Source organism: Panthera pardus, unplaced genomic scaffold (genome assembly GCF_024362965.1).
Source record: "Panthera pardus isolate Hobbes unplaced genomic scaffold, ASM2436296v1 HiC_scaffold_12, whole genome shotgun sequence".
Taxonomy (NCBI): domain Eukaryota; kingdom Metazoa; phylum Chordata; class Mammalia; order Carnivora; family Felidae; genus Panthera; species Panthera pardus.
The window spans coordinates 42,442,271-42,469,531 of NW_026526677.1; the positions used below are offsets into that span (position 1 = coordinate 42,442,271).

The 27,261-nt window shown below is 35.1% G+C and overlaps 1 protein-coding gene across 13 annotated transcripts in view; it reads left to right on the top strand.

Moving 5' to 3' along the window:
• Positions 1–27,261, top strand: part of SOX6 (SRY-box transcription factor 6) — a 697,806-nt gene that overhangs the window by 10,202 nt on the left and 660,343 nt on the right. For all 13 annotated transcript variants that reach the window (XM_019456423.2, XM_019456414.2, XM_053899942.1 and 10 more), the window contains exon 3: positions 3,663–3,831. The gene's annotated coding sequence lies outside the window, so the exon portion shown is untranslated. The remainder of the gene's footprint in view (positions 1–3,662; positions 3,832–27,261) is intronic.

Here is a 27,261-nt window from a genome sequence, read left to right on the forward strand (position 1 = left end):
CCTTAAAGGAATTTATATTTTAATTGTAACAGTTTTAATTTAGTTTACTGATTAGTAAAATATATTTGGAAAATTTGTCATACTTGGGCATGGACAAAAGTGATTACCGAGTTTCCTTTCAAGAGAATGCTGAATGTCTAGGGACCCTGAAGGGTTTATCCGATCCTAAATGAGTGCACACTTTAGATCATCTTTGATTGAGTAGGCTATTTTACAACTCTGTAGGGATAAAAGTTAAATTATAGAAAACTGAAAACGTTGCAGGTGTTTTATGCCTATAACAATGCACATGATTCCTATTTTTGCCAATGCAAATGGATTTTGTTCAGTAGAACATGTAAATCTCTGTAAGTCAAATTCTATTATGAATTGGTTTTCACTTTTTCATGATTTCCTCATTAATTAATAAGGAAATGAAATCTGACACTTAACATTTTGATTCATGTTCTTTTTGAATTTACATGAGAATCATGATTTTACTATTTTGGAAATTATACTTTAGAATCTTTATCTACTTCTATAATGCACATATAGTTAAATATAAATATATATGAATTTTTAAGAAGTACCTGTATATGCTGAAAAGCAATAAAGCAAAACTTATTTTTTTAAACTAAGGGTAATATTTTCCCTTATCACAAACAATGCATGTACATATAAGATGAATTAAAATATATTTATAAGCAAGAAGAAAGTTAAAAAATAAAAAATTTTATGGTCTCACCATCCAGAAGTAATGATCATTATTAAGCCTTGGAATACAGTGTTTCAGACTTATTTTTTCTATTTATGTAATTTTTTTCTTGAATAGGATAATACTATATCTATATTGATTTAAGCCTTTTTTGTTTTAACTTAAGAGCGTATGAATGAACACCTTTTTTGACACTTGGTTTCTGAAGATTGTATTTCAGCAGTTCAAAGGAAAGGGAGCTAACAAAGGTTCTTGTTAGCTATTTAACTCTAATTACTTTGTGGAGACATGTCATTATTTTTAACATGGAATCATGTTAAATAGGCATATGAAATCACCAAGTATAAAAGAAATTGAAGCAAAAATGTTTGAATACTCTACATTACAAGAGGTAGCTGCTGTTTGGGATCTTAGAAGTCTGCTTGTATATACATCATGATGAAATATTTTTTTGTTTTTGTTTTTGCTTATTTTGTTTTTAAAAAGAAGCTGGCATGGAGGTTATTGGGGAATGAGGGTGGGGAAGAACACAAGATTACAAAGGAAAAGAAGCCTGGAATATCAGTATAGGAAAGCAGTCTTATCCTAGCTGTTAACATTTAAAAAGCCCTTTCAAGGACTAAAGAAATAAAGGCTACAAATGTCTGGAGCTTGAAATGGCTTTTATACTTTTGAACCTGTTATGAAAGCTTTTCATAGAACTCTTTCCTCCCCCTCCTGGAAAACAAATAGTTAAAAAAAAAAAAAAAAAAAAGAAATTAAACAGGAAAAGACCAGATATAAAAGATATTACCCCATAGCCTATTTTAAATTTCTGAGCCAGGAGAACAGCTTCTTTAAAAAAAAAAAAAAAATTGAACCAAGAAAAATTGCCATATTTCGAAGTCTGAAGGAAACAAAGAGAGTAAGTTGTTATATATATCCTTGAACCTTCTGAATTGCTAGCAGCTTACATGTAGGTGCATTTCCATTAGGAATCAACACCTCTTGATTTTATTGCTCTTACACTTGTTTACAAACATGTTAGAAAAAGTAAAAGAGAAAGAAGCAATATGCACTGAGACTATTCTGTTTTTAACACGGTATTTGGCTGAACACAAATGTTTTATATCTGTCATCATAAAGAGTTAAGTTTTTAAAAAAATGTTCAAAGGACATGGATTGCCAATTCTTATAAAGTTCCTCACCAAAAGGCTATATATGCCTTTTTTCCCTCGTTTTATGATTTATTTATTATTAAAAATGAAATGGAAAAATAAAGGACTGACATTCAGTAACTTGTAGATTTTGTCCTTTTAGCGTTATAAACCATCAAGATTGTAGAGGGATTCCAAATCTCTGTATTGGAGTCTAACTCTTCTTAAATTAAAAAGTTTTAAAAGTCCTGCAGTGTAGGGGCACTTGGGTGGCTCAGTCAGTTAAGCATCTGACTCTTAATTTCGGCTCAGGTCAGGGTCTCATGGTTCGTGTGATACAGACTCTGTGCTGACAGTGTAGAGCCTGCTTGGGATTCTCTCTCTCTTCCTGTCTCTCTGCTTCTCCCCTGCTTGTGTGCTTTCTCTCTCTCAAAATAAATAAATAAACTTTTAAAAGTCCTGCAATGTAATATGGAAGTTCTGAATTTTAGTCCCATCACTGCTTTTGATTTAATCATTGCCAAGTCACCCAAGCTCTTTCAGAGCCAAACTAGTTTGTTCTGTTTCTTCCATCTCTGAAGCTCTGTAATTCTGTGAATTTAAAAAATGTGAAAGTTAGGTTAAAGATAAAATTTTCTTTAAAAAACAAATCTCAATTTAACACATATTTCTAAATACCAAATGAAATCTTAATTTAATTAGTAATATAAAACAAAATTTTAGTATGACCACAGAATTTTTTTTTTGACCATGGAATTTTATTTTATTTTTTGAACCCAATTTGTTTATTTATTAATATTAATAAATAAAATAGCTACTGCTGCTTCTACATTTGGCAATTTTTTGATATATAATATTATATTAGTTTCAGGTGTACAACATAGCGATTCAACAATTCTATATATTACAAAATACCACAAGTGTAATCACCATCTGTCTTTTGTAAGAGGAGGAGGAATAAATAGTTTAGATATAGTAGAACTCTATTAATTACATTGGAGTGCTGACCTATAGAAATATAAAGTGAGTCACAAATGTGAGTCATGCATATAATTTAAGATTTTCTAGTAATCATACTAAAAAGAAGTAAAAAGTAAAAAGAAATGGGTGAAATTAATGTTAATGTATTTTGTATAACCTAGTATATCAGAATAGTATCATTTCAACATGTAACCAGTATAAAAATTATTGAGATATTTTATATTATTTATTTATTTAAATGTTTATTATTTTATTTTATTTTATTTATTTTTATTTTTTTATTTTAAAAGAGAGAGAGAGTACATGTGCATGCATGCGTGAGTGGGGGACAGGCAGAGAGAGAGGGAGAGAGAGATTCCCAAGCAGGCTTCACACTCAGTGTGGAGCCTGATATGGGACTCGATCTCACAACCCTGAGATCATGACCTGAACTGAAATCAAGAATTGGATGTTTAACTGAGCCACCATTGATGGTTGATACATAATGATAAATAAACAATGGGCACCCCATCATTTATTTACACTAAGTGTTCAAAAGTCCAGTGTGTGTTTGTATTACAGCACATCTCAGATGGGGCTAATCACATTACCAGTGCCCCACAAACCATAGGTTGCTATTGGCTACTCTATTGGACAACACAGATTTGGCACTTTCCATGATAGAATGGGTGTGTGCTCCAAGCTATACCAGCTGGATATGATTTACTTATACTTCTAGCAGTATTTCACTGTAATGCATAATAATAGTGAGTTGTTAGTCTATATTTGAAATATAGGATTTTGAGTTTTTAAAGTAAGAAAGAGCTTTGAACTCTACTGCTGAAATTCATTTTCTGAAACTTTTCCCACAGGACTATTTTGCCAGATTCTAAATGATAAAAATTAGAGCCTTGAAACCCATAGAAGTCCAGTATATTCTGAGGTAATTTGCATATTAATGAGCAGCAGCAGGAGACACATCTGGTGTACCAAAAAGACCCACTGAAAATTAAATGACACAACATTCAGAACAACTGGCAGGTAAATAACAAAGATATATATGTTAACTGTGAAATTTTTGTGAGGGAAAAACAATGAACATGACTGATTATGTGAAAAGGACTTTGCTATAGACTGAATGTTTACATCCCTGAAATTCATATATTGAAACTTAATCTCTAAAGTGATGGTATTTGGAGGTGGGCCTTTGGGAAATGATTAATTGTCCTTTTAAAAGAGAACACAAGAGCTCCTTTGCCCCTTTCCACTATGTGAGGACACAGCAAAAAGACAGCTGTCTATGAACTAGGGAATGAGTGGTTCTCACCAGACACTGAATCTGTCAGGGCCTTGATCTTGGACTTCTTAGCCTCCAGAACTATGAGAAATAAATGTTTGTTGTTTAAGCCACCCAGTCTATGGTATTTTTGTTATAGCAGCCTGAACAAACTAAGACAAACTTTGAAAGTTTAGCATAGTAACTTTAGGGAAGTTGGAAATAAGGCAAAAGTTCCACATTTTTTTCCATAGAACAATGCTGTATAAATGTCTCATTCACTAGGATAGCCCATATAAACCTATTTGAACTATTGATACAGCTGAAATATTTGTCCTTTGCAGTAATTACTGTTGTAATGCTACAAATAAAAAAATTTATATTTATTATTTCTAATACTTTTGAAAAATTATGTAGAATTCTTTAGAAGATGAGGAGGTAGATAGAGACATAGTTATTTTTAAGGATTAAATGGCCAATGGCAGTTTTTTTTCCTAACTTTTTATTATGGAAATTAAAAAAAACACATACACAAGTAGATGGAATAGTGGATGTGGATACCTGTGCTTAATGGAGAAGTAAATTGTTGGCAAAGAAAAGTTGGGTCAAAGATTCCTCCATCAGTCACTGAGCGATAAGAGCAGTTTGAGATGGTTTTGTAGTTATCTGATTTGGGTTCTGGAGGGATAGAAGGAGCTGGAGGCAGTTTTGTATTGATTCATGGATTGAGTAAATAGATACATAGCTAAGTTCTTTGCAGACCAGTGATTAGATTCTGGAAGTAGGCAGTGTAGGATTCCTGGGTTTGATTATTTCTTCTTTCATCTGTGGTTATTATTAACTATGGATATTTTGCTTGTTTCTTGTTTAGTTTCAAAATTATGTGAGTTTTACATTTTATATGAATTTTAGAGAATTATTGGCTATTGAGAAAACAGTGAATTTTTAGGAACAAAAGTGATTTCCCTAAGAAAGTTAATTCTAAATGTATTATCTGTATGAAACAATTTTTTGTTTATATTGTGAAGTAAATGATTTACATAATATAAAATGGAGAACTATTTATCTATATTTTCAAATGTTTTATTTAAAAATAGGAATAATTATGTAAAAGATTTTGACAACCAAATGCTTTGTGTTGTAAATGATTGCAGAAGTTTTTACTGGTATTTTTGGCCACTTTGTGGAAAAGTTGTTAGGTGTATTTTTGAGTGGGGCTATCATCATAAGGCAATGTGATATGTAAGAAAAACCCTGAATCAGAAGTCAGAAAGCCTGGGTTTATTATGGCTATGTCACTTATTACTGTGTGTCCTTGGGCAAATCACTTGTCTTTCTGAATCTTTGTTTTTATTTGCTGAATGAAAGGTTTGGACTAGATGATTTTTTTAAATTTATTTATTGTTTAATTTACATCCAAGTTAGTTAGGATATGATGCATCAATGATTTCAGGAGTAGATTAATGCCCCTTACCCATTTAGACTATACCCTCTCCCATGACCCCTCCAGGAACCCTCTGTTTGTTCTCTATATTTAAGAGTCTTTTATGTCTTGTCCTTCTCCCTGTTTTTGTATTATTTTTGCTTCCCTTCCCTTATGTTCATCTGTTTTGTATCTTAAATTTGTCATATGAGTGAAGTCATGTGATATTTGTCTTTCTCTGATGGACTAATACCCTCCAGTTCCATCCACGTATTGCAAATGGCAAGATTTCATTTTTTTTGATTGCCGAGTAATACTCCATTGTATATTATACCACATCTTATTTATCCATTCATCTGCTGATGGACATTTGGGCTCTTTCCATACTTTGGCTGTTGTCGATAGTGCTGCTGTAAACATTGGGGTACATGTGTCCCTTTGAAACAGCATACCTGGATCCCTTGGATAAATGCCTAGTAGTGCAATTGCTGGGTTGTAGGGTAGTTCTATTTTTAATTTTTTGAGGAACCTCCATACTGTTTTCCAGAGTAACTGTGCCAGTTTGCATTCCCACCAGCAGTGCAAAAGAGATTCTCTTTTTCTGCATGGACTAGATGATTTCTAAGATCCTTTAAGGTGATAGCATGATATAATGAAAAGAGCATTGGTTTTGAAATTAGACACACCCTGTTTTTGTTCATTCAGCAAATATTTATTGAGAGCTATTTTGTACCAGACACTGAAAATATAAATAAGTTTAAAAAAAAAACAATATAAATAAGCTAACTAATTAGTCTCTACCTTTATGAAGCTTACATTCTATTTTGATAGACAACAAAAAGACAAATACATTAAACAATTACAAAATATAATAACTTCCATAAGAAAACTAACAAGGGACTCTTGACAGTGTGGTTTAGGACTGTCTCGTTGAGGTAGTGACTCAGGATTGCTAGCTAGATAATTAATGGGGAAGTGTTTCAGGTAAAGGGAACGGCATCTGAAAAAGACTTGAAGCTGGAAAGAGCTTAGTGTGCTCTGGGTGCTGAAGGAAGACTAGTGTGAATTAGACTGTAGTGAAATGAGGGGAGAGTGGCATAAAATGAGATTGGAAAGATAGGCAGAGTTTTGTAGATCATGATAATGGAGTTTGGATTTTATCCTAAGTGCAATGGTAAGCCATTGTAGGCCCTTTAGCAGAGGAGGGATTGATTTGATGTTTTATTTTAAGAAAGCTTCTCTGATTACATTTTGGGGAATTGATTAGAGTAGGTGTAAGAGTAGAGGTGAACCTTTTGCATAGTCCAGGTGAGAAATAATGAAGACCTGGGTTAAAGTGGTAGTGGTGGAGATGGAGAGATGTGGAGGAATTTAAGATATATTTTACGGGAAGAAACAACTGGATTTACTGATGAATTAGATATTGAGGATGATGCAAAGGAAGGAATAAAAGAAGGCTCTTTGGTTTCTGGTTTGAACAACCTTTGGACAGAATTTCTATTTATTCAGTGGGGAAAGATGGGCAGATTTGGGTAGGTAGGTATCATGATTTCTTTTTTGGGCATATTAAGTTTACAATGTCTTTGAGATGTTTAGGTGATGATGTAAAGAAACTAGACAATGAGATATTCAAACCTGAAATTCATATCAGTCAAGGCTAGAGATACATGTTTGGGAGTCATGAGCATAAGGTTAGTGGCATTTAAATCCAAGGGAATGTCTGAAATGATCCAGGAAAAAGAGACAAATCTCAAAGGGCTCTGGCCTGAGTGTGAGGAATCCTAGAAATTACAAATCAGGTAGAAGAGGTGATTAAAGAGTGGAGACTAAGAGGTAGTAGTAGTGGGGATGGCATAAACCAAGAGAGTGTCATATTTGGAAGCCAAGAGAGGTCAGTGTTTCAAAGAGGGTGTTGTTGATTTTGTTCAATGCTTATGCGAAATGAAGTTAAGATGAGCACAGAGAAATAACCATTGGGTTTTGTAACATTTGATTTTAATTCTGACTCTGTTACTTACTAGTAGTGTGAACTTGACCACTCCACTTCACATCGAGTCTCTGTATTCTCATCTTCAGAAAAGAGAATAGCAATACTTCTATCATATAGTTATTGTAAGGATTGATGAACCAACACGTATTTATCTGGATCAGCATCTGATAAACTTGGGATACTCAGTTGATATTAATTCCTTTCTTCTCTAGGTCTGTGATATGCTTTGAAACTTTGAATAAAGTATACCTATTCCTTGCTTAAAGATGTTAATTTAAGAAAATTCTGTTGCTTAGTAAAAATCTATAAAATAAAAAATATTACTATTAATTTGATGGTAAAAATCATGATATATTTCATTCCAACCCAACATACCCAAATACTTTCACAGATAGAAAAATATATCATTTAAAGGGCATCTGGGTGGCTCAGTTGGTTTAGCATCCATCTGACTGTTGATTTTGGCTCAGCTAATGATGTTACAGTTGATAAGATCAAGCCGTGCTGACAGTTTGGAGCCTGCTTGGGATTCTCAATCTCTCTCTCTCTCTCTCTGTCTCTCTCTCTGCCCCTCGCTTACTTGTGCATGCATGCACTCACTCTCTCAAAATAAATGACATTAAAAAAAAGAAAAATATATCATTTAAGGAACAATGAAAACAAATTTATGTAAGTAACAGATAACATTTGAAAGTACATAGATGGATAGATTATACATAAACTATAAAGTAATAAAAGTTTATTGTACTTGCCAAAGGAAGAAAAGAATGGATAATGGCTAGTGGTTGGTGGAGGCAGAGTGTGAAGTATTCATTCTTTGGAAGATATGTTATTCTTTCTGCACCATTTTCCCCATCACTTTTTTCAGCCTTTGAGGGGTTCATGATTATCATGTCTTCACATAAACTTAATATAAAATTATAGCATACTCTTAGAGTTGTACAAGATGCTACCTCTTCATTCTTTTTTTAAAGAAACAAAATTTACTTAATGTTTATTCATTTTTGTGAGAGAGAGACAGAGACAGAGCATGAGCAGGGGAGGGCAGAGAGAGAGGGAGACACAGAATCTAAAGCAGGCTCCAGGCTCTGAGCTGTCAGCACAGAGCCCCATGTGGGGCTCGAACTCACGAACTGTGAGGTCATGACCTGAGCCAGAGTCAGATGCTTAACCAACTGAGCCACCCAGGTGCCCAATTTTCATTCTTTATTGGCAGTGAAGAACATTTGGGTCATCTAACATGGTTTACAATGTAAATTTTCCCACATGTTGTTCTCTGACAAGGAGTTGTTATGTTGAATAAGTTGGTGAGTGTTTTTGCCTGAAAGTGTAACATCAAAATATCATATCTTATAGGGGCACCTGGGTAGCTCAGTCAGTTAAGCATTGGACTTGGGCTTGGGTCATGATCTCATGGTTCATGAGTTCAATCCCCACCTCTGTGCTGACAGCTCAGAGCCTGAAGCCTGCTTCAGATTCTGTGTCTCCCTCTCTCTCTCTGCCCCTCCCCTGCTCATGTTCTGTCTCTCTCAAAAATAAATAAACATTAAAAAAATATATATGTATCATATAGTATATTTACTTAGTGTGGTTTTGGGTGAAAAAATATTTTGGAAAAAGGGGTGTCATTTGAAAAGTGATTAAACTTTTTCAGAACCATTTTAAATTAATTAGTTGCTATCTGATGTACTTACTGATCATCTACTCCATGCATGGTTATGTTAGGTTCTGTGGAGATAGCTAATATGTTTATAATTTAATGAGTAGCTTTTAGCAGACAGAATTTTTAAGTAATTTTTAATTTTAAAGGAAAAATAGTGAAAAAGCAAAAGCTATTATTAGTGGCATCTCTCTAATAATGTGAAATACTCTCAATTGAGTAAAATTTGAAAACCTAATTTACATTAACTGGAAATAAGAGAATCTGATTATAAAAAATGTAGTTATACTTTTAAACTATGTTTTTTTTTTAAACATTTTTAATTGGCACCTATACCCCCAGACTGGCAAACCATGTTATGGGGAATCATAAAGTCACTCTGGCAGATGGGTAGGAGTGTGGATGCACCAGAGAACCACTGTCCAGGCAGGTTGGATTTCCATTTCATGCTGAGCTCATACATCTAAGGCGCATGTATTTCTTGGCAAAAATCTGAATTTCCTGCTGAAAGTCTTGGCATAGATAAGCATAAGATCAATGAGTTCCAAGATAGGGCTCTGTGCCTTAAGTATCTATGTGTAACTTCTATTGGCATGATGCTTTAAAGGAAATGTATTTGGTAAGTTACTCATTTCCCCCTCTAAACTATAAAGTTGCTATATGCTAGTTTTAATAATATATTTTACAACTGTTGTTACTGGTTGGTGTTGTATATAGCTTGGTCCCAGAGCAATAGCATATGCAGATTGAAAATCAACCCAAAAGACTTCTTTGCGTGAGTATTACAAACTGAGACTTAATTCTACTTCTCTCTGATCATTTTCTTTTTGTATTGATATTAGATTCAGTATCCACCTTAGTAGCCCGTCCAATGATGGGGTTTGTAGGCATCCCTAAACCTGAAAAAATGGCTGAGATGAACTCAGGGGCATTCTTTGCTTTTCTGAAAGTAATTCTGTGTGGCTTATTTCAATTTATTTACTTTTTTCTCCAGAATTACTGTAAAGGTTTTCTATTTCACTCATTATAGCACAGTGTTTTTCACATTTGAATAGACTACATCTACATGAATTCTTTATAAGGACCTTAAAAACAAACTTTGCCAAGTCCCCGAATACAGAAGTGAATTCACATCCCAATACTCAGCTGCCTCATGAATAAAGGAGAGCCTGTGCCTGACACTTTGAAGCTGTAGCTGTTAAACCATACAGAATATTTACCTCAATAAATCATTATAAGAAACTAAGGTACAATTATACCCACAGAGAAAAAGAATTCAAAACACTGATTTATGTGTTTCAGTGCCTATTCCCTTTCCCACTATGTTTTGAATTTTATGCGTGTTTGTCATCTTTGGCTGCTCCTATGTATCTTTAAACTAATGGGTTCTGATTTTTTTTTTAACATTCCTCATTAAGTTTGTTATTTTTCTTAGACATACAGACATGATTTGCATAGTGTACAAAGTTTTACATTTAAAATGAACTATATCTTATTTCCTAGGGCTGAAAAAAAGTGGAAAAAATGACTTATTTTCAATAAAACACTGGCTTTGTTTAATTTATGGGCATTTAAGCTGAAGTTCCATATGAAGTGTTTCATTTGTCATTTATTTTGGAGTACTGGGAAGCAGTAAAGAACTGGGATATAAACAGGAAGTAGACCACTGCCCTAAAGAATCACCTTCTACTGAACCATTTTGCTTATTTGAAGTGATAATAGTATTAATGGAAAGAAACATTTGTTCACCAATGTGTATTTTGTCTCTCCGAAGGTAAAAAAGTCTAAAAGCAAAAGTAAAACAGTAACATGTTGAGAGGAATGGCACTGAACTTGACAAAGAATTAATGTACAGACAGGAACATTTTTGCCTAGAATAATTTACAATGTCACTAGGATGTGGTAGAAAAAAAAAAGGTTTTCTGATGGTATGCTATAAACTGAAAAAATATAAAAAGTCTTGTAAAACAGCTAAATAATTTAACAACAAAGGTAAAAATGCTGTATCTTACTGGTTTAATTTAAAACAATTTAATTTTTATAATTTTAGAAAAATCAAAGTACACACCACCTCTGAAACTTAGAGAAATCAGAGTCTGAGGGTGCCTGGGTGACTCGGTTGGTTGAGCATCAGACTCTTGGTTTCAGCTCACGTCATGATGTCACGATTCATGGGTTTGAGCCCCGCTTCAGGCTCTGCACTGACAATGCAGAAATTGCTTGTGATTCTCTCTCTCTCCCACTCTCTCTGCCTCTTTCTCTCTGTCTCAAAATAAGTAAATAAACTTGGGGCGCCTGGGTGGCTTAGTCGGTTGAGCATCCGACTCCGGCTCAGGTCGTGATCTCCTGTTCTGTGAGATGGAGCCCCGCATCGGGCTCTGTGCCAACAGCTCACAGCCTGGAGCCTGTTTCGGATTCTGTGTCTCCCTCTCTCTCTGACCCTCCCCCGTTCATTCTCTGTCTCTCTCTGTCTCAAAAAAATAAAATAAACGTTAAAAAAAAAAAATAATAAACTTAAGGAAAAAAAATCAAGGATCAGTTTAGATCACAGGGTTGTACTTTTAAGCAATGTAATATTATCTAGATGTTATTTCCTTTTTCAATGTGTTAAATTGCAGATATTATTTGGATTAAAGTCAGACTTTTAATGAATTCCTTACTAACCAAGCAATAAGATTTCTCTCTCTCTCTCTTTTTTTTTTTTTTAATCTTTTCTAATGGGAGAAATATAAGGATACATGTAGAATGTAGGTTATTTGGGATTCTGGGATCTTCCCTTCCCCTAATTCTCTAATATTGCAACCTGTTTATTTCCTTCCAATGACTAATTACAGTCTATAATTATTTTATTTATTGTGATTTTATTGTGTACTTTATTATATATCTTCCCAGTAAGAGCTCCAGAAGTTATCTTATTAATAATATATTCCCACTACCCAGATGGATGTTCCTGTTGTATAGCATGTGCCTAATAAGTATTCATAGAATGAATGAATGAAGGGAGCCAGTATAGTGGGCACCCTTGTTTATTTTCATATTTATTTACTATGAGTATAGTTTGGTTAAGGTAAGTGGAGTTAGGGGAATGAGAAAGCCAAAGAAAGAAACAGCATAAGACAGAGAATCTAAATGGAGAAAATAAAATAAAATCTAGTTATTGAAGAGCAGAGGAAATATTCAAAATTTTCATATAGAAAGTGGTTCACAATGAGAAGTCATATGAGAGGAGTAAGATCAACAAGTCAAACAAGGAAAAAGTAAAAGAGAAGTTACAGTGAAAAAAATAACCTCATCCAACTCATTCATTTTGGGTACATTTTTATCAAGCACCTACTCTGTGTAAGGAACTGTGTTAGGCACTGAGGGTGTTCCCAACACACTTTTGCCTTCAAGGAGCTTAAGTATAGCAGAAGGATAAATTATGTACATTAATAACAAGGAAGAAAAAACAAGAAACAAAAGTATAAGCAAATTTCTTGAGAGTTCAAGCTAGTCATAAAAGACTACATATTGTATGATTCCACTTATATTAATGTTCAGAATAGGCAAATCCGTAGAGACTAAAAGAGATCAGTGGTGGGGCGCCTGGGTGGCTCAGTCGGTTGAGCTTCCAACTTTGGCTCAGGTCATGATCTCGCGGTCTGTGAGTTAGAGCCCCGCGTCGGGCTCTGTGCTGACAGCTCAGAGCCTGGAGCCTGCTTCGGATTCTGTGTCCCTCTCTCTCTGCCCCTCCCCCACTCATGCTCTGTCTCTCTCTCTGTCTCAGAAATAAATAAATATTAAAAAAAATAAAAAAAAATAGATTAGTGGTTGTGTAGGGCATGAGGTAAGGTAGAAGGAAATGGGGAGTGATTGCTGTTAGGTATGGGGTTTCTTTTTTGGGGGGGTGATACAGCTGTTCTAAAACTGATTGTGGTGATGGCCGCATAACTCTGAATATATTTAACTCCACTGACTTTAGCAATCTAAATGGGTGAATTGTGTGCTATGTGAATTATGTCTCCATAAAACTGTTAGAAATGTTTTTAAAGCATTCAGTGAGGATTCTGGAAAGGTATGGGCTGAAGGATTGAGGAGGAGGGGATTAGAGGAGATTTTGAGGATAGGGAAGAGGTAATGAAGAAACCATGGGTTATCAGGTGGCAGATAAATGGAACAATTTGGGGGTGCTTAAGCTGGATTTTCCCTTCTTACTTTTGAATAGGAAATTTCTGGGAATGGGGGAGAGAAATTATTAGGACTGGCAATAAGAAGACACCAGGTGCTTAAAGGAAGAGTGAAAAATGTATAGATAAAGTTCCCTTTAGAGACAGTCCTCTCTGTGGGTGAATGAGAGCATGGACATGAGAACTCAAAACTAAAGCACAAATAGAAAACAATAAATGTATGTGTCACAGTACAGGAGGTTGAGGGAAAAAGGAAAAGAAGTGTAAGGGCATTAACTAGATGAAGGAAGGGGATGGAAGGAATAGGGGGCAAGTGAGAGAAAGTAATGTTAATGACTACCTATTCCTTTGTTTTCAGTTCAGGCACTCATGATTTCTTTTTGGGTTCTTTTTCTTCTTTGAGCCACCCTATCCCTTCAGATACTCAGTCCTTTCCTATTAGTTACTCTGAGATCTGATCAACTCATTTACTCTAAGAGGTTAGGCATATCAGGCTGTTCCTACTTTCAAGATCTTTTATTTTTAAAGAGGACTATAAGGAGAAGGCAGTGTTTAATACGTTATTACTGATGGAATTTAGACATCTGATTAGAAAGTCTGACTTTTTCTCAAAGAGGTAGAAGGGAATGTTTTTATCACACAATATAAGCAACTGCCTATTTCTTTATGAATCTGAGCAGAAGGGATGGAAGTCTAAATGATCTCTGGTTTCTTTCAGGTTGCTTCATGTCAAATAGATTTTTTGCTATTAAGTAATGTTTCTAAAAATTGCCAGGAGAGTATTTGAATATTCTTGCTGGAAAATTTTTTAAATCTTCGTTACCTTCACAAAAATTCTCTATAATTTTGTACTCTAGTTTAAATATCCAGAAGAGTTGAGTCCTGAACTATGTTTTATTATTTTTTTAAATTTTTTTTTAACGTTTTTATTTTTGAGACAGAGAGAGACAGAGCGTGAACAGGGGAGGGGCAGAGAGAGAGGGAGAGACAGAATCTGAAACAGACTCCAGGCTCTGAGCAGTCAGCACAGAGCCCGACGCGGGGCTCGAACTCACGGACCGTGAGATCATGACCTCAGCCGAAGTCAGACGCCCAACCGACCGAGCCACCCAGGCGCCTGTTTTATTTTTTTTAAGTTTATTTATTTATTGAGAGAGAGAGAGAGAGAGAGAGAGAGAGTGAAAGAAAGTGGGGGAGGGGCAGAGAGCAAGAGGGAGAGAGAGAGAATCCCAAGCAGTCTCCACATTGCCAGCACAGAGCCCAATGTAGGCTCAAACTCACGAACCGTGAGATCATGACCTGAGCTGAAGTTGGACACTTAACTGACTGAGCCACTCAGCCACCCCATGAACTATGTTTTTTAAAGCCCACTTTTAACTTTGGGAGAATCCAAACTAGATTTAACCTGTAAACTGAGAATTTGGATATTTTGTAGGAAACTCAAGGTAAATATAATGTTCTACCCTATTCCTCTTAGCTGTGTAATTAGAGAACCTCACTAGGCTTTTATTCATTCAATAAATTATTTATTTAATACCTACTATATGACAGGTCCTGTGCTAAGAGTCTCAGATTCTTCACATTAACATAAGCATAATAATACCTGTTTTGCAGGGTTATTTGGGTGGTGTATGTAAAAATCTACCAAAGTACTTGATACAAAGATGTTTAATAAATGTTTTTTTTTAAAAGGTTGCTAAGCTTATTATCATTTTACCTATTTGATCTTTTGTATTTTTTTCCTTGTAATTAATAAAGAAATGTAATTGTGAGAGAAGGGACCATGTCTTATTTATTACAGTACTTTGCAAATAGTAGGTTTCCACATACTTCCAGAAAGAAAAATTATTATAATTCCTGAAACAAAGTAAATTATTTTCAAGTAATGAAGTGGAAGAGATTGTTTTAGTCGAATTGTGTACAACATTTGGTTTCAGGCTTCTTGGCAATTCAGAATAAGTGAACATCAGAGTATTGCTATCCAATAAAAAGAGTGCATACTTTTTTTCAAAAATTTTCTCTATCATTCAATTCTAAAAGGAATTTGATCTTTATGTAACCCATTCTGAGTGTAATTGACAGTGCCTTCAATAACAGATTAGATTTGTTAGGTTGACAAAAGGTACTATTCAAAGGTGAGAGGTTAAGTTAGAAATTGTATAATTGGTAAGAGAAGTTAGGGTACTTCACTAGCTTTATTCCTTCATTCGATAAGTGTTTATTGAGTACCTGCTGGTGAGAGAAAAACATAAGAATTATAGGTGTATTAAAACAATTTGCAAGGTGTATTACAGAGTGATACTGTTGAAAGAAATACAAATTTTTCTGTGTTGTAACTCATAAATGATGTTGCATGGGCAAAATTTTAAAGTATAAGGTATCAGGTTTGAGCATGTTGTAAAAAAGATGAAATAAACAAATAAACACAAATTTTTAAAGTTAGTTTGTTTTTGATGCGGAGAGAAATAAAAGTCAAAGATATATCAAGTTTATTTCATAGCACTCAAGCTTTCCATTAGCATTCCCCTCTACTTTCCAGATTATATTTCTAGTTTATATTATTATGAAACACTTTGAGAAACTCAAAAGTGAAAAAGGTCTTTGTAATTTAAATAAGTCTTTGTAATTAAAAATTCCTCTGGGCTGGAGGTTGGCACTGAGGTCTCTTTCTATCTTGAATAGTCTTTTTCATAAAAAATATTCACCAGCCATTTTTTAATCAAATGAAAATTTAAAAGAATGTTTCTGGCAGTCATGAGACATTATACATTCATAAAAATAATAAAATGTTTTCATTACCAGGTGTTCTGAGAATGTTACATTCACCAATTTACAAGTGTAATTTGATCATTTACCATTAGCATATGAAATATTTTGTGATACCCTCATGGTCATTAATCCATATTTGTGAACTGTATATTTTCCTTGTATTGTATCATACTGATTAGTGTGATTTGATCCTGTAGTAAAAACACATTCTATGTACACACTATGTAACTTATTAAAGTACAAACATATAATGTACATTTTTAATGCTACAGGAAAGCAAATTCAAATTTGATGCCACTTGTGACCTTCTAATAATTGTTTTATTTATTACTTACTTATTTGCTAAATGTTCAAGGGAAAACTATCCCGTAAAGAAGTGTGTGGGGAAGAATTATGTAAATATAAATATAAATATAAATATAAATATAAATATAATAAATATAAATATAAATATATATATGTTTACTGCATAGGTAGTTTCTTTGACATGAACTATTTCAGTTGAGATGTAAAATACAATATTCAGGATTTTTTTTCCTTGTTCATAAAATATTACAGTACAACACAGGCTTTCTGAAGGTGTCTGGGACATCAAACACCTTTAGAAGATTGGGGACGCAGGAAAACAAGAAGGCTAGCCAGTGGGCTTGGAATGGAGAATCTTCCAAATTTTCCATGCCCAGAGAGAATAAAGGATACTAATGGAAAAAAAGTTACTGTACTTCAGAGCTAGCCAGTGTCCTAGGACTGGAAAAAGGTCTGTGAGAGGAAGGTTCTGATGTTTGTCAAAGTGCCTTCCAGTAGTCTGACTCAGGAAATCATATACAGTAAACTGATTTAACAATTTACATAGTCACTGTGTTTTCCCCAAGCATTGTCCTTATTTCTTGAGGGCACACAGACACATGCTTTTATTTCATAGAAGGGTTAAAACAATTCAGAGCAGTTACCTCTTCTAATAAAGACCAGCATAGTGACCAATGTAGCATTTAAAAAAATACATGGAGGGGTGCCTGGGTGGCTCCATCGGTTAAGTGTCCGACTTCAGCTCAGGTCATGATCTCATGGTCTGTGAGTTCTAGCCCCGCATCGGGCTCTGTGCTGACAGCTCAGAGCCTGGAGTCTACTTCAGATTCTGTGTCTCCTTCTCTCTGCTCCTCCCTGCTCATGCTCTGTCTCTCTCTGTCTCAAAAATAAATAAAAACATTAAAAAAAAATTTTAAAAATACATGGAAACTTTCCTTTAGACCATAAAGTCTTAGAAGGATTCAGGGGGCGCCTGGGGGGCCCAGTCACTTAAGTGTCCAACTTAGGCTCAGGTCATGACCTCATGGTTTGTGGGTTTGAGCCCAGGGTCAGGCTGTACTGACAGCTCAGAGCTTGGGACCTGCTTCAGATTCTGTGTTCCCCTCTCTCTTTGCTCCTCCCCTGCTTGTGCTCTGTCTCTCTCTCTCAAAAATAAATAAACATTAAAAAAAAAAGAAGGATTTGGGAGTTTGTTTTAAGTATATATAGTGACTAGCAAAATTGCATGAATGTTAGTGTACATAATTGATATTTTATAACAAAAAATACAGTGAGATATTCCATCAATTTGGACTTTTATTTGTAAATCATTTTTGAATTTTCTCAAATTATTAGTAAAATATTTCCTTCAGGTTTCAAAAATACCTTGAAATAATAAAATAATTTCAATATTTACATTTAGACTAACTCCAGAAATCAGATAATGAAGTGTGTGTAGAAAACTTTCAACTAGTATCTTTGATTTACCAAACATGAGCTTTTGATCCTGTGTCAGGTAGAACTGCATACTCATGTTATTGAATGTTAATACATTACTTTGTTTTCCTGAGCCGGATTTCTGGGGGTTTCAGGCCATAAGATCCTTGTTAAAATCAGGATAAATTCATTAATAGCAAAAAAAGGTATATATCACATTGAAAATGTATTGTCTGTTTAGGATTTATAATGTAGGCAGTGATACGCAGTGTGAAATAGTTTAAAGTGCACTAGAATTACAGTGGGGACCTAGGGTGCCTGGGTGGCTCAGTCAGTTGAGCATCTGACGTAGGCTTATTCCTGAATTCGAGCCTCGCATTGGGCTCTGTGCTGACAGCTCAGAGCCTGGAGCCTGCTTCAGGTTCTGTGTCTCCCTCTTTCTAACCCTCCCCTACTCGCACTCTGTGTCTCTCTCTCTAAAATAAATAAACATTAAAAAATTAAAAAAAAAATAGAGGACCTAGTTTTAGTCCTTGATCTATAATAGGGAAGTAACTCACCAGTTTTCAATTTTAGTTGGTTTGTTTTTGATGTTTAAAAGTAAACTTCAACACTAAAGGCTACAGGCTATTAAGTAAGTAAGTAAAAGTGAATAGTAGTATGCAAAATTAGAAAATTCACAAGCAAGTTTATCAAGTCATACAAGTGTATTTAAAGGAAAGAAAAACATCTAGGTATGTGATATCCAGCATGGTTGCCACTAACCACATGTGGCTATTTAAATTTGGATTTAAATTAACAGACATTAAACCACACTCAAAATTTAGTTTTTAGTCTTACTTAGCCATGTTTTAAAATTTCAATAGTCACATGTAGTTAGTGGCCAGACAGATATAGAACATTTCCATCAAGGCAGAAAGTTCTATTGTATACCACTGATCTAGGTGCTTAGTCAACCGGTCTTGATTTCTGTAGTGGTCACAGGAGCATTATAGGTATAACCTATAATTCAGATTTCTTACCAGGTATCATTCTTTTTTTTTTTTTTTTAATTTTTAAAATGTTTGTTTATTTTTGAGAGAGAGACAGACCACAAGCAGGGGAGGGGCAGAGAGAAAGACACACACACACACACACACACACACACACACACACACAGAATCTGAAACAGGCTTAGGCTCTGAGCTGTCAACACAGATCCTGACACAAGGCTCAAACTCGAGAATCAAGATCACGACCTGAACTGAACGTGGACACTTAACCAACCAAGGCACTCAGGCACCCCATCTTACCAGGTACTGCTCTATCATAGGCATGTAGGTTGATACCTGCTTGAGTCAAATGGATTATTTTTGGACTTGGTGCTAATTCTTCTTGTCCAGAGAACCTCCAATATTTATTAGTCTGGGGGAAATCCCTTGCATTCTCATAGACTAAAGGAAAGCTGTGGATTAGTTAGGACTGAGAAATTCTTTTTTGGAGGCATATTTGTAATATATATTTATGTATGTGTTTTATTTTATCATATATATATATATATATATATATATATATATATATATATATATATTTATTTATTTATTTTAGAGAGGGTCTGAGAATGTGTGTAGAGGAGAGGGTCCAGGGGAGAGAGAGAAAGAATCCCAAGCAGGTTCCATGTTCAGCGTGGAGCTAATGCGGGGCTCGATCCCATGACCCTGGGATCATGACTTGAGCTGAAATGGAGAATCAGATGCTCAACTGACTGAGCCACCCAGGTGCCCCTATTTTACTGTATTTTTAATTTTATGTATACTTCTACCTTCTAACGATGATTTAGGGCAGCTTCTCCTTGGAAAGTTTTTCTGTTATTTTTTCCTAATGTGACTCATTCAGGTCTATTCAACATATATTTATTAAACACTAATGTCCAGCTGGATATAAAAACTCTGGGAAATATTCAGATTTATGAAGAACAATTCCTACATTAAGGAGTTTGTAATAGGAATGGAGAAAATATATTTTTACATGAAAAGTTTAAAAATGCAAGATAATCTGGGAAGGAGGGATCTACGAACTTGAGTGGTTGAAGAAGTTAAGAAAAGGGACTTGAGCAGAGATTGAGTATATTAGAAAGAACTTTCCAACAGAAAAGAGCCAAAGATCATATGTAAGAATCAACAAAGTATGTTAGATACTGCATTGAGTGTAGATTAGTCTGTTAGATTAGTCTAACAAATAGCACATACACTCATACATTCTTAATGAAGTCTAGAGCAAAAAGAGTTCTGCCCCCTTTGCTTCCTTTTCTCTCTACGAACTCTGAATCCTCCCTCTTCCTTACTACCCTTAGCTAATTAATCATTGTATTTTGTAGATTCTTCCTTTCTAGGGAGTTATGAATCATTACTTTTTTTTTTTTTGAGAGAGAGAGAGAGAGAGAGAGAGAGAGAGAGGAGGGGCAGAGAGAGAGGGAGAGTAAGAATCTCAAGCAGGCTCCATGCCCACTTGACACCAATGTGGGGCTCCATCTCAACAACGATGAGGTCATGACCTAAACTGAAATCAAAAGTCAGATGCTTAGCCAACTGAGCCACCCAAGCACCCCTGTGAATCATTACCTTTCTAAAAATTCCGAATGTCTCAAGCACATTTATTTCTCATATAACAGTCTAAGTCCTGGTCTGGTTGGTCCTGGTTGGTGATTGGCTCTCTTTCATATAGTGATTCAGGAAACCAGGCTCTTTGGGGGCTCAGCTGTCCCTTAGAACAGGCAGAAGGAGAAAGTGTGGATGAGTAGAGCTGGTAATTAAAGTTTTATCCTATAAATGGGATTTATCACTTCTGTTTACATTCCAGGATTCAGTTATGTGGTCAGTTATATTTTCCAAACAATGAAGAAGACTAGGAAATGTAGTCTAACTGTGCTCAGGAAGGAGAAGATATTTGGTGATCATCTAGCAGCCTTAGCCACACACAGGAAGCCAATAAATCTCGTTTAGCTAATAAGGAAGGTTAGTATGGGAGAACAATGAGAAAAAGACTGGAAATTTAGCATAGGGTCACATTGTGGGAGACTTTGTCAGTTTAAGCATTATGAACTTTCTTTTGTAATCATTTCAATGCTTTTGTACAAAAGAAAGATAGGGTGAAAATGGAGTTTTACAAGCATTAATCCAGTGTACAGAATGCATTGGAGGCAGAAAGATTTTTAAGGGAAAAGGTAGTCCAGGTTTGAGATGACAAGAGCTTGGCCTAAGGAAGTAGGAGTGGAAATGAAAGGACTGATTTATAACCCACTAGAAAGAAACTATAAAATACGATGATCGATTAGTTTGGGTCCTATGGAAGAGGGAGGAATTAAAATGGTGGGGAGAATGGAGAGGAATTTTCTTTCTGCTCTAAACATTCAAAGGAGCATCTGTGTGTGTGGTATTTGCCTTATTATTTCTAATTTACCTTAAAAAATCATTTTCAACCTTTTAGATTGCTTAAGGATTTCCTAGGGCATATGTTAAAGGGGGAGATCCTGGGCCTTCTAGAGATTCTGATTTATAGGTGTGTGTTTTTTATAAGCATGCTGAATGATTACGATGCAAATTTTTCAGACTACACTTTGAAAAACATTTTCTTAAACATGTTGGCTCATGTAAACATATTGGCTCAAGTAAAGTGATGCTTTACTTTTTTTGTAGCGAGTGATTGGAAATTACTTACTTTTATAGGCCGATAAAGGATAGTTGAGTCTTTAGGTTCTGAGTAGAATGATCATAACCATTCTTAACAGTGTTTTCCTTATTGTCCTGGTACTTTTCATTTCCTCTTTTCAGTTCTCTGAAATGTTTGTATTAAGAATCAGAAGTATTTTCCATCCTGTCCTAAATTAGCCCAAGTGATAGCCAAAGAAATAGAAATAACAATCTGCTCACTCTATTTTCAAAATTGTAATTTTTTTTTGGATGGCATTGATATTAGGGTGGTATCTGAATTTTCTGGGATTGTTGTGATGCACACACCTCTGAATATCTCAGTCAGAAAGAAAAGGCAGAGTGCTGATTCTTCCCCTTCCTAGCATGTGTGATTTCATCTTCATTCTTCAAATGCAGTGTTTAAAGTGTAGAAAATGTCTATAAAGATACATACCCAATTTTTAACAGCAGTGCTCAGAAATAGAATTGTGAGGTGAAGGAAAGAAATGGGGCTTTTACTTTTTATTTTACACTTTATATTTTTCTGTACAGTTTTTAAAAACCATGAATATACATCAATTTTAAGTATGTGTCTTTTCCAGGACATCTGGGTGACTCAGTCAGTTAAGCATCTGACTCTTGATTTCAGCTCAGGTCATGATCTCACAGTTTGTGAGGTCAGGCTCTGTGCTGATAGTACAGAGCCTGCTTGGGATTCTCTCTCTACCTCTCTCTGCCCTCCCTACTCACACTCCTTCTTCCTCTCAAAATAAGTAAATATACTTTTAAAAAAGTGTCTTTTCATCCTAGATTAAATAGATGTAATAGTAATACTAGCTACCACTTATTTTTTTTTATTAGATTTTGAAGTGTCTATTTATTTTGAGAGAGAGTGTGAATGGGGCAGAGAGAGAGAGAGTTGGGGACAGAGGATCTGGAGTGGGATTTGCACTGACAGCAGAGAGGCCGATATGGGGCTTAGACTCATGAACCCAGAGATCATGACCTGAGCCAAAGTCAGACACTTAACCAACTGAGCCACCCAGGTGTCCCAATTAACTATCACTTATTAAGCACCTTCCTTTTACCAGCCCTCACTTTATTTACAATTCACAAGAATCCTTCAAGGTAAGTATTAACATTCCCATTTTACATAGGAAACCGAGATTCAGAGAGTTCATAAAATATGCCTCAGGGCTTATGACTATTAAGTGGCAGAGCAAAGAAGTAAATCCGGGTCTCTTCTTATCCAAGTCCATGTTTGTTATGTCTAACTACAAAGGCCTTGTTCCCTCTAATTCCTTTGGATGGATAGAACCTGTGTATGAGTGGTAATTGTTTTAGTCTGTTAAGAATTTTTTAGCAATTAAGAAGATCAACTACTAAGAATAAAGTAATCAGTGGAAATAAGAGGCAAAGAAAATTCCATGGAGTGTCCTATGACTGGAATAAGTTAGTCTGGTCATTTGGTTGCAAGATATTTATTGAGTGTCACTTTGTACATATCTTTTTACTAGGCCCTAGGGATTGAATACTTCACTTGTTATGGTCCCAGCAGGAAACAATTCCACTCTGAGGAAAAGGCTTTAATGAAAGGACTACCTTCAAAGATGTGGGGAGGTAAGTAAAACAATAAGAAATGCTGAGGAACCCAGAGACCAACAGGAGGAAGCCATTACCATCCTCAGGCCTGAGGGCACAAAAGGATGGAACAGTGCTATTAAAGCCCAGAGTCCTAGAGGAGGGCCTACTGGGCAGGAGCCATTGTTTAGCTATGCAACAACTACTACTAGACCTGAGACCCCAAAGTAGGATGAGAGTATAGAAGAAATATTCTTCTTTGATCCTGCTAGTCTCCTGCAGGTGCTTCCCCTTGGCTAAATACAAACAGAAGCCACTTAACAGTTTGCCCAGGTGATGCAGTCTGTGGTTTTAGCCTCCCAGGGCTATGTGTGGAGAATGGGTCTGGGAGTGGGGCAGAACAAATGGAGAATAACCATATATCCCTTCATTGCTTTGCCATTGTTTCAAGATAAGGACAAAATTCTTCATATGGCTTATAATGCCCTATACCATTTAACCTCTGGTGACTTCTTAAGCATCAATTCATTCTCTCCACTCTAAATTTTCCTTGTTCATCAATCCTTTGTTCTTGCCATGTATCCATCTTCTACAAGTGCCCTTTCACATGCTCTACCCTTTTCCTAGATACCTCCTTCTTTTTCCTCCCTTTTCACCTAATTAATGTTTACATATCTTTCAGATCTTAATTCAAAAGTTGCTTCCTTAGGGATGTCAGACTTCTCTGATCAGATCACATTTCTTTTTTTGTAAGTTTTTAAAAAAATATTTATTTATTTTAGATTTTAAAAAATGTTTATTTATTTTAAGAGACACACACACACACACACACACACACACGGAATCTGGAGCAGGCTCCAGACTCTGAGCTGTCATCACAGAGCCTGATGCCAGGTTCGAACAAACGAACTGTGAGATCATGACCTGAGCCGAAGTTGGATGCTCAACTGACTGAGCAACCTAGGCACACCCCTTTTGTAATTTTTTTTTAAAGCAGACCATAATTTTTCTTTATATCATGCATAACAGTAACAATTTACATTTATTACATTTGTCTGATTATTTGTGTTTACATTTTTCTGATTATTTCGTTAATGGATTTCTTCATGCTAGACCAAAAGCTCCATGAAGGAACTGAGTCTGAATTTTGCTCACCAGTGTAGTTCCAGTGTTCACATAATGTTTGGCACTAAGTAGGTACTTAATAAATATTTTTCAGAAGAACAAATGAAAATAGAAGATGAACAGAAGCCTCCGAAGGATTCACATTGTTTAACAAAGATAATACATGCATAAATAAAACAATATAAAAGCAAATACAGAGCAAAAATTATAACAGTTAAAGCAAGATCTCAAAGATTCCACAAATGTTCTGCACTATAGGTATTTGCATCTTATTGTCAAGTCACTTGCTTGCAGTCTGACACAAAAGTCTCGTAAAAATTTACCTAACACAGCACCTAGTATGGTGTGACTTGTATATAGTGGTCATTCATTAACTATTAATCAATGTGGACAAATTATGAAGGTATAGTAGGCTTGAGAATTACTATGCATAGAAACCATCTGATCAGAATCACATATTTAAAATATAGACTCCATTCATCTGTTGAAGAACATTTGGGTTGCTTCCATATCTTGGCTATTGTATATAATACTATGATAAAGATAGGGGTGCATATATCTTTTCAAATTAGTGTTTTTGTTGTCTTTGGCTAAATTCCCAGTAGTGGAATTACTAGATCATATGGTAATTCTGTTTTTAATTTTTTGAGGAACCTCCATACTATTTTCTAGAGTGGCTAGACTAATTTGCATTCTATACCTGAAACTAATATAACACTGCATGTTAGTTATACTTCAATTAAAAAAGGGGGGAAATAAAATAAAATGAAATAAAATAAAATAAAATAAAATAAAATATAGACCCCACTCCATAGATACTGGTTTCATTAGAAACCAGTATTACTTGAGTAAAGTCTGAATATCTGCATTCTAAATAAGTACCCCAAGTAATTCTGATGCAGGTGATTTGAAGACTACATTTTGAGAAATATTGGACCATTAGCTCCTTGGTGGCAGGATAATATTCTGGTTAAATATGGGCTTAGGAATTAGAGATCCCTGGGTTTGAATCTTGACTCTTATACTAACCAGCTATTATTTAAGCCCTCTAGATAACAATTTTTGGCTATAAAATAGGTTATAATAGCATCTACTTCCTAAGACTATTGTGGAGATTAAGTAAGAAAATATATGCAAAATGTTTACCACAGTGTCAGTTATATAAGTGTTAAATAAATGATAGAATTGGTTTTAATAGTCAAAATTTAGCCTGATGCCTAGAACATAATTGATGTTCAGTGAATGACAAGTGCATGGAGTACAGTTATTAGATTATCAAATTTATAGCTAGAAGGTTGTTTTAAATTATCCAGTCCAGCATCGTCATTTTACATATTAGGAAATCCAAGCTAACAGAGGTTAGATGCCTCATTCAAGGTTACATATATAGTGACCTAATTAGTGGCAGAACTGAGACCAGAACTAAAGGGTGAAAGGAAAGATCTAGTAATTACTATTTTTCTAACTAGTATTTGTGGTTAGTGTTACATTTAGATTTTAAATAGGTAAATGACATATATTTCTATCCATAATCAGTGGCGCACTCCAAAATATTTCTTTCTTAAACATTAAAACAACAAACAGAAAACTAGTAAGTAAAACTAAATGTGTAGCTGTTGTTGGATTCTATTTTCTTTCTAAATATTACCTCAGAGCACACAGTGTTTCCCAAATAAAATTCAGACATCATCTGGTTCTTAGAACTTTAGAACGACAAGCTACTTGGAGAGTTAAGTTTATCTCTTGCCTTTGGAAAATAATGGTGGTCCAGTATTTCCTGTCTCTTTCTGAAACTCTTACTTATTCAATAGGTAAATTAAAATGGAATTCAAATGCATAGTTATTTATTTTGGGGTTGAAAATATTGTTTCAGATTTTCATATACTCTTCAGATGTATTTTTTCTGCATTTTATTATACTGTATTAAATTTACATTCTAGTTTTGCTTAACTTCTCTATTTAGGATGCTTATGAGATTACTAAGTTTTAAGAGTTAATGTAAATTTTGCTTATTTTTGTGTTGGATGGAATTTTGTCTTCATTTCTAGATTCAAAAAGTATAGAGGGAGAGTTAAGATGGCAGAGAAGTAGGGGGACTGGGATTTTCCTCATCCCTCAGACACAACTGTATTAAGGTCAGATCATTTGGAACACCCAGGAGATTAATCTGTGGAGTGGCAGAAGGAATTCCACATTTGGAGGGAGACAGCTTGTCAGGATCAAGGCTCCCCACCTTTTTTTCCAGGGTTATTTTAACAAATCAAAGCACACCTAGTTGAAGGTCCAAACACTCAACTACTGCAAGCAAGGAGGAGCTCTGCAGAGGACTGACCAGTGGGATAGAGCAGCCAAAATGCAACAACAGAGTGAGTGCACAAAACATACACCAGAAACACTGCCTGGAGTGCCAGTCCTGGACAGTGTATGACCCCTTTTTAATATAGTAGTACTCTCAGGTGCAGGACATATAACAAGCTATTAAAACACACAAAAGACAGAAACTTAGCCAAAATGACAAGATGGAGGGATTCTCCCCAAAAGAAAAGTCAAGAAGAAATCACAGCGAGAGAATTTCTCAAAACAGATATAAATAACATATCCAAACAAGAATTTAGAATAGAAGTTATAAGACTAATAGCTGGGCTTGAAAAAAGCATAGAAGACCCAGAGAAACCCTTACTACAGAGATCAAAGACCTAAGAACTAGTCAGGATGAATTTAAAGTATGCTACAACTGAGATGCAAAATAAACTAGATACAGTGACAGCAAGGATGGAAGAAGCAGAAGAGAGAATAGGTGAAATAGAAGATAAAATTATGGAAAATAATTAACTTGAAAAAAGAGGGAAGGGAAATTACTAGATCATGAGGGTAGAATTAGAGAACTAAGTGATTCCATGAAATGAAACAATATCCATATCATAGGAGTCCCAGAAGAAGAAAAATGAGATAAAGGGGCAGAAGTTTATTTGAATAAATTATAACAGAGCTTTCCTAATCTGGGGAAGGAAACAGGAATTCAAGTCCAAAAGGCACAGACAACTCCCTTCAAAATCAACAAAAACAGGTCAACACCATGACATATCATAGT